Source organism: Bombus terrestris, chromosome 16 (assembly GCF_910591885.1).
Source record: "Bombus terrestris chromosome 16, iyBomTerr1.2, whole genome shotgun sequence".
NCBI classification, from domain to species: Eukaryota; Metazoa; Arthropoda; class Insecta; order Hymenoptera; family Apidae; genus Bombus; species Bombus terrestris.
Genome location: NC_063284.1, coordinates 665,237 through 680,655, shown reverse-complemented (window position 1 = coordinate 680,655; position 15,419 = coordinate 665,237). Strand labels below are relative to the sequence as shown.

The window sequence follows — 15,419 nt, the reverse complement described above, 5'->3', positions numbered from 1 at the left end:
CAATGCGTTTGGTCGGCCCGAAGAAAACACAGCACCGAAACAGATCGTTTGGAAAGGAACCACCGTATTGCAGATAATGATCCGTTTCTTTTCTTCACTGAAGGAAGGAACTTCCGGGTCACCGCACGTGAAACGACCATGCTTTCGTGTCCAGGGTCCAGGCCGCAACAATTGGGTGCGTTCTAATTCCCATAAGAATAATTAAAGGCCACGATCGAGACGAGGAACGCCATTGTCCGTCAAAGAGGGAAATTCGCGGTCCAGTTAAGTCTTTCGAACGACGATTCAAACGTTTCTTTGTTTCACGTGCCTCCATCGGTATAATTCGAGTGGACACTGAAGAATTTAATTGCTGAGATTTCGTTTCTATCGATGGTTCCTTGTGAAGCGTTTCTGCTGTGCCTTTATTCTCTTAGATTTTTTAGTTTGAAAGGAAATTTATTGTCGAGCTTGTTGTATCGTTGAAATTAATTTTTTTTTTCACACTTCCTCAACATCTCCGATTATAAATTTATCAGAAACATCCAATAATAAAAATCGCAACTAACGGTTATTTATTGAACATACATCTACAGCAAATTCTACGAACCAGCAAATCTTCTCACGATATACCACAAAAAAGTCCTCATATCAAAAATCCTTCGTACGTTCTAAAAGCTGAGAAACCGCAGTCACAAATTTCTTAAATATTTCAATATCAAGCCTACTATTCCGAAAAGTCCATCTCGATTTAAATGTAGGGCCTGCGTTCTACGATAAAACAAACAAAAATCCGAGATCCGAGCGAGCCATCGATGGTATTGCAGGTTTAGAGTAGCGCGACGCATCGCGAGGACGTACGAGCGTCGAGTGGCGCGTAAATCAAATTCTTCGCTGGTCCCATGGCGCGTCCGGCGCGTTTCGTTCCGGTCATGAAAATACGCGGCCCCCGGTTCTATAAATACGCGAAATAAAATACCACGAAGAGAAGAGTTTTGCCGCGCTTGGTTCCCGCGGGTGCCGTTTCCGATGGGCCGGTCTGTCAGCCTCTCTTTCTCCTCCAAATTGAATCAATGGCCCTTTCTCCGCTCTCTCCTCTTACTCCCGTTTCAACCCCCTCCCTCCGCTGACGATCCATGAACGACGATTATTGGATTTTAATTCGATTCGATGCCTACAGTGACTCGACTATTTATCGGTTTTTACGTACCAGATATGTCTCTAATTATCTTTGCGTGATTCGGAGTCGTTTGGTAAAGTTTGAGGTAAGACTAAATCTAGTTACTCGTGACCGTAAAGGTTTTATTAAGATTTGAAATAATTTAGGAAAAGAGATCGATTTATTAGGTTTTGCGTTGTTTGAAGATCGTTCCTTAAAGTTTGAGTTAATCTATGCAAAAAGATAAGTGAGGTAGGTAGACGGGTAAATCTAATTAATTGCGGTCGTTAAGGGTTGTTACGGTTTCGAACAATTCTTCCTGAAAGATCATTTATTATGAAATATATATATGATCGAAATAATGGTTCCTCACGACGAGTGTAAATAAAATAAAGCATATTTAATTGGTTCTTAACTCTTAACTTATTTTTAATTGTCCTAATACTTTTTAGTACTATTTTGTCGAAACAAACGTCAAATCATCTGCTACCCTGAAAGAACAAAACACGAAATTAAGCCAAACCTTCGACCGTTACATAAGGCATCTTCGAATCTCAAACCCATTCCTATTAAATACCATTCACCACCGTTTCACCCTCTTTAAAACACGGTGAAAGGACTCGACTGACACTCGTACCCTTTCGAACTTCATCAAACGTCCCTCCTCGATTGGCTCTCGCGGCAAAATTGAGGTTCCATCGTGCTGGCGGGACGTTTAAATTAATCATAGGTGAAAGGGGGAGTGGCTCTGTTTTTTCAAGCCTCGGGCGTTTTTTAACCCCGCAAAAAGGGGGTGGTCGAGCGCGAAAGGGAAACAAGACCGACGCTCGCACACGACTACGTGTGATGTGTGCACACTTTTAAATGGAGAGGCTGGCCCCCGTATAAATATGGAAATTTCAAAAATCGAGTTAGCCCCGGCCAAGTGTCGACCAGCTCTCTCCTTTCTCTCCCTCCCTCTCTCTCTCTCTCTCTCTCTCTCTCTCTCTCTCTCTCTTCAAGGCGTGGATGGTTGTCTCTTGATTTTTCCTCGAACTTCTCGCGTTAAACTCGTTCGTTTGAAACAAGAATAGAGGTTACCTGGAAGCAGGGGATTTTTATGAAGAAATTGTTCCGTGAAAGGATGGAATGGGGTAAGGGTTGATTATCTTTCGACACCGAGCGATATCGAATTTTTTTTTTAAGAGGCTCTCTGGCTATTTTAAGAAGTTATTACTACGCTTCATTTTGATATTGATGCCCCGAATTGGTTTATCTTAGGCGCGTTTTTTTTTTCTTTTTTATAGTTTATAATGATGGAGTGTATGGTAATTACGAAACTCGACGAAGAATTGATGAATAGTAATCTTTGGGTGGATATTCCGATAATAAAGCTTTAAGAGAGAGTCAACATTTTTTAAGCGAACTCCTGAATTTTGGCGGACATTTGCTATTTTGGAATTTAAATTCACGAATTTTTTAATCTTCGAGAAGCTTTCAATCGCCAATGTTTTAGCGCGTAATTAACGAGTTTTGATACATTCTACTCAATCGAAGTCTTTAAGCTGCCAAGCACTGCTTCGTACTTTCAAATTCTCGAACTTTTCAAGCTTCTTATTCTCTGACTTCTCAAATTCATAGGTCTTCGATAGCTTCGAACTTCTGCATCTTTAAGTCCTCAGACTCTCGCTTCTTTCGGTACTCACATCTAAAGACTTTCGAAAACAGTTATGGTTTCCTCTTCACAAATGCCATATAAACTCTCGAAGTACCAAAACTCTAACTTTAGGAACTTCTTCGATCCTGAAATTTGGAATTACGATATTTACAGATCTTTATGATCTTGCTTCGTAATCTACGATACTTGAGTCAATCAAATCAACGAATAATTTGATTTTGTTTGACTATGACGAACACATCCAGCAACCTCTCATCGAGTAAATCGATGGACGCCCTAATTTCACAAGAAAATAGCCACAGAAGAAAAAAAAATGATAAGGAAAAGAATGTCCAGCTGAAGCAGGCAAAATATATATCTAAGAGTTCTTGCACTCTTCGTCGTGCAGCCTCATTGAATATTTACCTGACCAGCGCATTGAATATTCCCGGCTGGCAATAGATTTGGAGTACGGTGTAATGCGAGGTGTCGTGGTGGTAGTGAGCACTTTGTATATCGGGTGTTCTTTTCATGTGCAATCTTCAATTCTCTCTTTTATGTATTTTGAGACATTTACATATTTGTATTGATTTATTCGTATTATTTAGTTATCGCTGCGTTATCGTATTATATAATACAATAACAAGTACTAGATTTATTTATCGTATTCAATTGCTGTTTTTTAATTTTAGATTAAAGCGAATTCGGATTGTAAGTTGCCTTGGTCGTAGGTAAAAATTCTGGTCGGAGAGGAAACGCAGAATAGATTTGTGTGTTTGTGAAAGATTAATCCGGACAAATAAATCGAAATTGTATTCACGAAGATATACCCCCGGAAAAATGTTGCAATGTACTTGAAAATATATTTCGAAGTTTAAAGTTACGAGGCAACTTTTTTCCAGTTACTTTGTTGGAGACAGGGAAGTTGAAATTTTCGAACCTAACTTTTCGAAAACCAGTTTTATGAAATTCAAACTTGGAATTACATAAGTTCAACTATGCGTAAAAGATTCTCTTACTTCACTGAAATACAATCGATGCAGTGCCAACGATTCAGATTGCGTAATTTTAACGCGTTACACGTTGCTCAACTATATCTGAAAAATCATTTTTGCGACAAAATTTTTAAATGTACAAGACACCCTATAGAAGCGTTGAAGTCGAGGCGAAACGAACACCATGAGAAATGGCGGAAGACAGGGTGGCGTGGAACGACCGATCGAAGAGGGTAGGGAGTATCGAATTTTCACTCCATCCGAGAGCATTCGTATTAATATTTTACAGGATGCCGGTGAACCTACTAAACCAAGTAGAAACGAAGCTCGACGGTGAAAATGCATGGCATCAGTGGCGAAGAAAGTTGATCCCTCGGAGCGCGTCTAACTTCCGCGATAATGATGCGCGGGAAAGTAGAAAAGATACCGAAGACGTCCGTCGATAACGCGAACACGAAAGTCGGGATATTGTTCGAGATATTTTATAAGAGGCTGAATACCGTAATTTTAGATGTTATGAAAGGAATGATAGGAAATTGAATACTTTAGATAGAAAATGGTAATGTAACACAGTGGCTTTTATATTAGGATAGACTGTGAAACTTGTAATTTTGTTAGTCTAAGAGTTTATCTTGGAAGTTTCAAGTTAAAATAGAAAGATGCTTGTTCGACGGATATTCGACGAATATGAAGTTTCCGGTAGAAAATTTTCGTGGGATGTTTCGATGTACTGTTCGAGCAACAGCTTGAAATTTGTATTCCTTGTTACACGAACGATGTAACAACGATACATTGATTCGTTGGTAAAAGTACGTAGAGCTTTCGAGGAGCATTTTAGAATTCGAAAACCACCGAGATTGAAACAAACGGATTCTATATTTCATTAGAAATATCTTGTTATTTCAGGAAAAAAAAAGGTAGAAAAAGGCAAACACGGGAAAGGAGTGAGAAGGGTAGACAGTGATTGCGGGGAAAATGCCGAAAAGGAGCTAAAGAACAGGAAGAAAAAAGAAAGGAAATCCCTAATAATCCAGGAACGTTTCTTCCAGATTATTTCTGCCACTCTTTCGCCCGCCTCTTTTTCTACGGGGGGGCCGAAGGGGGTTGGAGGCGTCTCCGTTACAGGTGAACGTGCACGAGATTTATCTCGTGAGTTTTTCTCGTCGCAGCTGCGTGAAAACTTGCCCTGTCTCCGGCCTTCGCCCCTTCTGACAGTTCTCCTGGCGATCTTTTATTTATTTACTTAAAGTATCAGCCCACGTACGGGGGTGTAATGGGATTTCTCGTTGGACGAGATAAATCTCCGATTATTTTCTTTGGATATTTGGCTCGTTAGTACCGTCATTATGTCGATCGTGGCTCGGAAAAGATAGAATCGATAGTTTTCTAACGATTGTGTCACGTTTTTGATCAAATTGCCATCGTTTATATAATAGCATTATTTCATTCGGGGTTAAAAATGATTTGCTTTTGGGGAACACGCGATAAAATCTCATTCTGTTATTTTTCGTTAATTCTAAAATTTAAATAGAGGGAAGTGTAATTAATTACATTAACAATGAAATATTACAATGCATTTTATAAAAAAAGTTAATATTTAACGTTGCAGAAATAGCCGAAAGAATAAAAGGATATGGTTGAAAACGAAAATGTAACAGAAATACGAAAATTTAATTAAATGAACGGTGCGTCGATCAAAATTCACGCAGCGGGGATCTATAGTAATAAAACGTGGATTAATTTCAGATAAAACTAATTAACTTGTAACGGGGCGGATCACGTCGCATTAATTAACTTCCGACTATGGTGTCGTTTCGTTCTATGATCCATCGATTTTCCTGGAAATTAAACAACATTCCAAAACGTAGACTCTCTGACCTGACCGAAATAAATCATGCTTCGAAAGATCGACGAGTAAATCTTTTTTAAGAAAGAAGAATACTTTGAACCCTATTCTGGAAAATTACACGATATAACATGGGGAAGGATGAGCCACGCGACGAGATTTACGTGTACGTTGATAAGGCGTGCTGTTATCGGTATGCCGTATAAACAGGTTTATGATATGTTCATGTAAAGTTCGAGGAGATTCAATATTCTCGAATGGACGTAAAGTGAAAAATACATCGCATAGTGTAAACTACTTTCCCGTAGCCTAATTTCCTCCTTCTTTTAATTAAACGTTTTTCGATAGACGGCCAACGTTTACCGAGTTAATTGAATCATTTTTTAATGACGCTTTAGACGCACGTTACGTATAACGAACTTGTTCCTCGATATTAAACAGTCTTTTTATATATTCGGAAAAAGAACTTTACGCTGAACTAGAAACGAGAAATCACTCGTTCTGACAGTTTTTTCCTCTCTTTTTACATTGAAAATTGTTGAAAGAATCGAACAAATTTCGCATTGAAAAATAATTCGGTCAAAAATCAAGTAAATTGAGATGGGAGGAAGAGAATGCAAGAATAAAGAATGCGATAAACGTTTAAGAGAAAAATTCCACTTTCCTATTGAAAGAGAGCAGCACCACTTGCAGAGAGATGGTATCGATGTAGAGCAATTACCCGAGCAGCGGGCAATTACCCGCGAGGTGTGAGAAAAATTTAAATAGTCCATCTTTTGCAGCTTTAAATTGCCCTGGCCAACCCTCGGCCCTGTCCTTCATCCATCTTCCCGTCATCCGAAAATTTATCTGCGGTCACGAGGCCCGAGCTAGGATAGGATAAGCTAGGATAATTACAAAAACGGAAACTGACTGCTGCCAACTATTCTTCGACTGAGAATCTCGTTGTTCCATGGATTGTTTCCATCGTCGTTACAAATACCGTTTCGATTCTGGTTTCAGGCGAACCGTTGAATCGTTGAATGCTGTTGAACCATTCAGAAATTACACGTACGAACGAGATTCGCTGTTGCCAGCTTGAAAAAAGAAACCAACCCCTTACAGTTTCTCTTTTGGAGCTTCGAAAGCGTGAAAAATCCGGGAAGGTAGCCAAGAAACAGGTGATCGCGAAGGAAAGGTAATTCCAGCGATCCCTATCAACGATTATCGCGGCAAACTGGCATAATCCAGCGAGTTTTCAGGCTGGAAATCCATTAAACCGGCGGTTGCAGTTCCAGAACAAAACGAGAATCAGCTGCCGAGCGAGAGAAAGAGAAAGGAGCAGAGACAGAGAAGACCAGCGGTTTCCTGCCGGTCGGTGATTAATGCGAATAGGGGTTCGAAGAAACAACGAATCCTCGCTGGCAGAAAACTTTTTCCTCGCGCTCGTGAACGAGTTCTTTGGGTATCATTGAAAATTAGGCTGCTCGATTAAGGGAAGCTTTGTTAAAGAAGGGGTATCTCTCGGATGATTCGAGGGGTGAATTCTCGAAAGGATTTCTGGAAGATTCTTAGAGGTTGGGGGATACTTTCGGGATAATGGTGACTGTTGGAGCTTAAGAATTATCATTTGATAACGTTACTGTGTAGCTCGCCCGATAGTATATAGCTTTTCGACTGTGAATGAAGCGTAACGAAAGATCGTACATATTTATGCAAAAATTCGCATCTTCCTCGAGATAAATAAACAACACGGAAGTTAAGTTAAATCTTTTACTATCCTTTTTTACACTCTGGCTCGATAGTAAAAAAAAAGCTTCTCTTAACGCCGCATTAGCGCCCTAATAAAAATGTAACAAACTAAATATTCATAGATCGGACAAAATTCCTTCCTTCGCCTGCCTTTACTCCGTCCAACGTAAAAATAAACAAAAGCGAAAGAAAGTAAAATACGTTTATTGGTTTAATACAAGTTTAACACGCGCCCGTTGAAGAGAAGTGGAAGAAATGGAAGATAAATCGGAGATGATTTCTCGTTTCGTAGATGATTTCTCGTTTCAGAGAAGACGAACGACGACGAGTTAAACGTCGAAGAGAGCGAACGAGAGTGGAAACGAACTCGCGGAGGGAATTTATGCAGGGGCCGTCGACAGGAGGGCGCAAAACACGCCGACTAGCAAATATTAATGCGCTCATTAGCCGCGCTTCATATTCATGCTATGAAAATTCATCGTTTATTATGTAACGATCGCCAACGGGCACTCGCTGGATAAAATCCACGCCGGATTACCGATTAACGCTGATCGACGGTTCCGCTTGGTTTCGATCGCTTCCGAGATCGTCCATTTTAATCCCTTCTCTCAAATTTCCACTATAATCATCCATGTTTTTTTACATGATTTTCTACAAACACGTTCTCTTTTCTTTTTACGCCGAATGGAGAAACAAGCATTGGTACTGTAGTAACTATTTAGTACCGTACCTTGAATTTAAAAATCACAAAACGCGTCACAATAAATCTCTTTTTCCGCGTCCTCCAAATTCAAATCAATTTGAAGTAACAAAATTGATAAAACATCCGAATCTTGCAACTTCGAATTCGTACGAACTGAAATCGATATTGTAGTCTCTTGGCACGGAAAAATCTTCAAAAATTCTAATTCACCCTGGTAGATACAAGATGTAATTCCAGCTCCAAAAACTCGAGACAAACATCGGTAAAAAATCTCTTCGAGTACGAATCAACGTAAAGCGATAAAATACTCTTTCTAATCCACCCTCGGATATCGGAATTCGCGATCTAACAGAGTTACGACACGATGAAACGTCATTCAGCGACGCTTATTTCAATAACACGTGCATCATGCGCACAGTGGGTTCCTCGAAGTGCCTGAAAAAGATTGCTCGTGCCAGTTTCTCTTCAGCAGCATCCCCCTTTGTCGTCTCCAACCCGCGAGTCGACGAGGAACGGGGCGCAATAATGCGGCCTGGCCTCGTTTGCGTGTCGCTCGCCGCCGCGTATACAACCGAGAAACCGGAAACGAGGTGTCCGCGGTTATCTTTTTGGAGCAGGCCGTGCAACAGGGTCGTAGAGAATGGCGGAGCGTTTGTAACGCGGTGGAAACCGCGAGCGATACGATTGTGCCCAGCGAAAAACACGCGTCGACCCGGTTCCATTCGCGATAGTTCCGTCACCGTTTCCGGTAATCGCGTTGCAATCGTCGAGGATACGATACCGTACGCTCCTAAGTACGTGAACGTTTTGATCGACTTATAATACGTCAACGATACACGAGTATCGGTACAAAATTTGTGAATGGATGAGAAACTAACGATCTATACCAAACTTGTTTAGTACCGTTCATTCTAATCGCTATACCGCGGATTTTCCTGCAAATTCACATCTTTGAAAATGTAATTACGGAGATAGAAGGTAAAGAATTGTTTCACCTACTAAGTATTCGTTCGATTTGACATTATAACCATCGACGATTAAAATATAAGGCACGTATCGAAAAAATTAGAATGGAAATTGACAAGATACGCGATTGAAGGCAACAGGCAAACTTTAGTCCATACGTTTCATAAAAAAACACTCACGATTTAAGTCGGAAAAACGCGCAGCTGTAAATTCACAACGTATCAAAGTATTACGAAAAATCACAAATTTTACCACTGTAATACGGTCAATTATAATATTCGCGAATCGGTATGTCATTGAAAACGACTGTAAAACTAGGATCTGCGACGATCTTAATCGTCGACCGTTCGTGAGAAATAGTCTCACCCCTTCCATTCCTCAGAAAGGTACAATCCATCGCAGCACATTAATCACAGACCAATTTCTTTAATTAAACCGCGGCAGAGCCTACAATTTCCTGTCCCTTTCCTGTTCGAACTTCCTCGCTTATCATCGAGGAGGGAGAAGGGGACAGCGTGAGAAAGAGAGTCGATCGGGGAAAAGTCCTTTGAAATCCTACTTCAAAGGCGGTGGAAGTTTGACGGCGATGTCACAGGCAATCCACTTCCGGCCTTATTTAGTAAATCGACTCCAACCCCTATCGGCAGAGGAGGCGAGGAGAGAGACGAGTCTTAGAAGTATCTCAGCAATAAATATATCGGCTTATGGTCGTCTCGAGGAGTTTCACGAGTCATCAGAAGCTCGAGAAGCCAAACTCTCTGCTCGATGAAATAGCAACCGGTCCCTTTGGACCCTTCCCCATTTCTGGTCGCGGCAGAACCACGATATTCCTGGAGATATCGACACAGGCGAAAAACTCGAAAAGATTCTCTCTTGGTTTCGACGGTGGTCGCTGCTCGAGGAGCATTCGATGGAAGGTTTCTACGTGTTTGATGACATTAAGGGTGATTCCGGGATTGTTCGGTGTGTAACCGATGGGTCGTGATAAGTTTACCCGGAGTTCTTCGAGTAATTGGACGCAGAAATTAATTTTTCATCCTTCCGACAAAATTTCATCGAAGCTATCTGAGAAAATGTACTGTATAAAAAACTAGCACCATATTCTGAAAACCAAGTCTTAGATTCTTATTATTATAATTCGAATACTAATAACGAGCAGGTATTATAACGTTCAAAATTTCCAAGGATCCACATGGGGAAGTTGTTCGAAGGATTACGTAAGGATAACGATTGGATATAGGCGCACGCACTTCCGGTGCGACGCAGCCGGAACTCTGGCGCTGCAAACCCCAGCAGCAGCTGCTACTGCTCGATCGTACCCGATAAAGTGGATTCGATCGAACCTCGAACACGTAACTGGCGCGTTATCTATTAGCCCTCCTAGCTTGATAAACGATTCACTTCCTTGCACGAACGCGAACTTCGCGCGTAAATCGACTGGAAAAGGGATAAGCTGGTTGGATATTCGGCTGCGCTGGTTTCCTTTCTTTACAGGGTTAGAATGTTCTTCTATCGTGTGAGAAAGAACGTCGTAAGGTAATTCTTGTTTAGAATTCAGATGCACGGTGTTGCCACTCCGAGACATAGATTTACGAAGCTCACGGACTTGCTCATAAACGTTAGAACGCTAATAGAGAAATACGATCAAGCTGAGTTTATCGTATCGTTCTTTTCAAGTGTAACGAAAATAGTGCAATTAACGATGCTGATCGTTAAAGTACATATCAATCGCCAACTACATTTTATCTCGGTAAAGAAACCACATAAATGTCAAAAAGCAATGCCAATTACATCGAAGGAAATTCGACCAATGCTTAAATGAAAAAATCTACGTCCGTCGAAACTTTTACCCTAAAAAAATCACCTGCAGTTACCCTCCAACCCCTTCACCAACCTTATATCCCAATTGATCTGAAACATATTCAACTCGATTACGCGATACGTATACGAATCTACAATAGATCCAAGAGATATCCAGCTTCCGCGCGAAGGATCCCCGTGAGCCAGGATATCGCGTTATCCGTCACATGATAGATTACTTTCACTGAGCTACGAATACGTCAGCCCGTCGCGAGAATAGATTTCTCGCCATGGAAATTCCATTCGTCGAGTCAGCCCTGCCACGAGCGAAGGAAATGACGCAGCTACGAGAAGAAACGTGCCCGAGGGATTCCGATCCCGGGAATCCCGGAACGATTTTCCTCTTCTGTGAAGTCACGGCCGCCAATTACCAGCTGGCTCCTTGAAAAATTGGAATATAGAGAGACCCGCTCGATTCCGAATCGTTTGAGTTAACTATTCATCGTCTTATGGTACTTTCCTTTACGTTTGACGTGGTTTTATGCGGTTTGACGAGGTTCGATTAGAAGTTGCAATATCTTCAAATCATGAAACTCGATCATAGAATATTCTAGTCTCAATATCAGATCATTAATATGTGTCGGTTAGACAGGAATCTTTTTATGGTATTTTTCACCGTGCTTGGAGTGATTTTGCATGGTTTCATAAAGTTCCAATTGAAGTTTGGATATATAAAGATATATTTTGCTTTCGATAAATCCACGCTTATATAAAGTATAAAATTCCTCCAAAAAATACCTTCGAATAAATAATTCTCAAAAGATACAAAAAAATAAAAAAGAAAGAATGCTGGAAAAGATATGGAATTCACACGAAATACATTCAATGTTCACAAAAATGGCCTGCAACTCCCCTAAATAGTAGAGCGAACAAACGATCTCTTTTCGAACGACTCTGTCGCCATTCATCGGTCTTCCGGTTAGATGAAAAATGCGGCTGACACGGTGTCGAACGTGATCGTGGCTATTCACACTGTATACGGAAATGAGCCTGCACTTTCGCGAGTTCGAGCTTTGAACGAGACCCCACCTGCCTTTCCTTCGCCAGTTTCAGGAGGTGTCCACATTTTTCACGGCTTCTCCGCCGCTGGCAAAAGAACGTCCATGGGTAGTAAGTTCCTATCCTCTCGAGGGTGCAGGAATATCAATCATCCTGACGAATATCGTGACGAAAGCGGGCGTAATTAATTAATCAACCACTCGTGAAACGACGCGTCAAAGGGGTAAGTTTCTCGATGCAGTAATTGGAACCGTATTTAAGGGTTGTTTTTCAAATTCTTTTAATCTTGTACGATATCTTGTATTTTTATCTTTTTCTACTTTCTGATGGAATTTCAGTAAACAATGCTTATTAACTGTTTCAGGTATTTAATAATTTGGATTATTCAAAGGGGTGAGTTTCTAGAAATGCTAATTTTTGTGATCATTCTACTATTCTGATCGTGTAAGGGTTATTTTTTACTTTCTCAAACTTCTTATCTTTGTCTTCTTTTATGAAAGTCGGGGTTTATTATCTATTTCGAATATTACTTATTTTCGTAGGTAATGTGTCAAAAGAATAAAAAATTCCTTCAAAAGGTATTGGCAATGGTGGACGGAGCAAGAATTCACGAGCAGATCACTCGAGGTCAGGACGGTTTACAATTTTACGATGAATAAAACTGATCGCCAGGGATAAGAGGAAAGTTCAACGAATGACTTATGCATGTTTCGAGGCGAACGACATTCCATGGTTGAATTTTATGGGGATGGCGTGTGGCCATGGCGAGTGGACTTTATGTGAAACAGCAAGTTGACTGTTTTACGGTGTTCTCCTCGGGACCACGCGCGCTTTACGAGCTGTCGATGAGAACACAGAGATTCCTGGTGCTACACCACCATCGATCGTCTCTTATACTCTGTTCTATATCTTGATCAAGTCTTAAATACATGAAATCGTGAAATCATAAAAATATAAGCAACGTTGATGCAGTTCGGAAGCTTGTTTCCTGAAAGACCCGTGTATTATTAATAATCAATATAAAATTTCCATTATCATAAATACGTAGACGATCCAATTAATAATAATACCTTCGAAGCTGTTATTCGTCTCTACAATACGTGACATTATAACAATATTATTCAACAGTACGAGAATAAAAAGGAACGTCCATCGTTTAACAATGAATTCATGGTTGAAAAATTAATTAAAATCCCCCGCTCCCAGGGTTTCCTGATCCATAAACCAAATGAAAGATTAATATCCCCCTGTATCCTATTTTATTGTACGAACACACACGCGAGTTTCATATTAATTAAAACGTATTCTTCAAATATGTTCGAAAATTACGAATCGAAACGGGAAATCTGGTCTTCTGTCACATCCACGTTTCCATTCCATTTCGATGTAATGCGCAAACAATATAAAAATATAAAATTCCATTTTAACATGAATGTTTCTGATAGCACGTTCTAATTAATTAATAAATAATTGGCAGATCGATTTAAAAATTATCTCTCATTTCGATCTGAACGAACAAACGCCGTTCTTCTATAATTTTTAAATAAATATATTTTTGAATAAATCGTCTCTGCAACCACCAATTCCAATATTCGTCAGTCTTCGGAACTGCGAAGTAATTAGCACTAGATAACTTTTTCTCTTGCATAAAAAGATTCTTTAAAGCCGTCGAAATCGATCTGCACGAGACGTAACGAGAGAACACCAGTAAAAGAAGGAACAATATCAGAAGAAAAAGAAAGTAAAACGCGGTCCATTTCGTCCAACGGACTTTCAAAACGCGAGATTCCGCTCGTTTTCTCGCGATCCGTCTTCCCGAGAACACGAAGTACACCCTCTCCCATTTCTTTCGCAACTCTCTTCACCACTGGAACACATCAAAGCGTTCGCCTCACGGAATTTTCTCCTGCAAATTTTTCTCCTCAAATGGAAAAACCCTGGTAATTTCCGCGACGCGGATCGCGGACCAGAGAAATAGGGAAAATTGAAATTTCCAAAATTTTTGCAACTAATTCGTGTAGACATCAAAGACAAAAAGAACATAGAAAGACAGTGTTCTTTTATTGGAACGGTTACGTAGAAACTTTAAAGTGTCTGTTGAAGCAGCGAGAAACTTCTTTCAAATTAACAATTATTCTATATCCTCGCGAGATCGGTCAAATTTATTACGACGATTATACAGAAAATACTATAAAACCACGAATTTTCTCCTACTCGACACTCGACCAATTCTCATTTCCGCCACCACGTACACGATATCATAATGAAAGATACAATTATACCCTAAAAACGAAAAAGGAAACGGAAAGAGGAGTAAAAAAAGAAAAAAAGGAAAAACGATAAGGCGAAGTTACAGCACGATGAAGAGACACCAAGTGTGCCGATAATGAGGCGGAAAAAGGGAGAGAGGGCACCAGGTGTAAGTGGTAATAGGCAACTTGCAGCGGTGTGGAACATGTCAGGAACATGTTTGACTTTAACGATAGCCGCTGGCTTTAGCCGGCTGATAAGGCCTGTCCTCGTTTATGCGGAAAATAAAGATAAGCCACGGCCGAGGGCTGAGAGGCTTGTGCAACAGTTCCATTAAAAGAACGAAGAAAAAACAACGTGGCTGCGGTGGTAGGCGACCAGACGAGAAGGGGTTGCTCGGTGGAATCGATGTGTATGCACAACATGCACGAAGGCCGCAGGAGGGGATGACGTTGGGCTTTCGAAGCATAATTTGCTATTTACCCTGGGCGAAATAGAATTTTAACGAGCAAAAAGCTGCCGAGTGATCGATACTATACTAGGAAGATCGTTTTCTTCGAATCGAGGGTTTGACGGGGGTGAAGGAGACGTTTGCGCGATGAATTTTGTTCGACAACTGCGTCGACAATTATGCGTTATATGGCTTCATCGTTGATTATTAATTAACGTTTGTTTATGTATAATGAATTTTTAACGTTACTGCTTTAATCCGGTATCGCGGTTTTGTTCGAATAAAATAAAAAGATAAAATATTTTTCCTAAAAGAAGAGAACAAACGCGAGCAGAACTGTGTAGTTGACAATCGCGTACCGCGGCTTCTTCGTAATTATGTTTCTTTTTATCTGATGCTTTTTTAATTTTATCGGTTTGACGCGGTATTACAATTTTATTCAAACGAAATAAAACAAAGGAACTTTTTCTTTATAAAAACATCGACTATAAATTGAACTATGTTGTTGGTAATCATGCGTTTTGTGGTATTCTCATGATTACGTTCGATGACCTTTTTAACGGTGTTGCTTCAAACCAGTATTACAATTTTGTTCAACGGAAATATCGACAAATATTTTTTTCCGAAAAAGAACCACGTTCCCTTAGACACATACGCGTATCAAATAAATAACGAGGGATGTGTGTTCTATTAAAATGATCGAGAGAAACGGCCCTTTGCAGGTGAATGGCCGGTCTCGCGGTTCCTTTGTGGAAGCGCACGAAGAAAACACTTCGCGCGACGCAAGACCACGAGAAAACTGTTTCTGGAAACTGTTTACACACCCCTTTGAGGAGCTACAAAT

General features: G+C 40.4%; 1 protein-coding gene across 19 annotated transcripts in view; it reads right to left on the bottom strand.

Annotated features, from left to right (window-relative positions):
- LOC100650792 (polypyrimidine tract-binding protein 2) overlaps positions 1-15,419 on the bottom strand; it is a 421,711-nt gene that overhangs the window by 147,512 nt on the left and 258,780 nt on the right. The gene's annotated exons all lie outside the window — the stretch shown is intronic.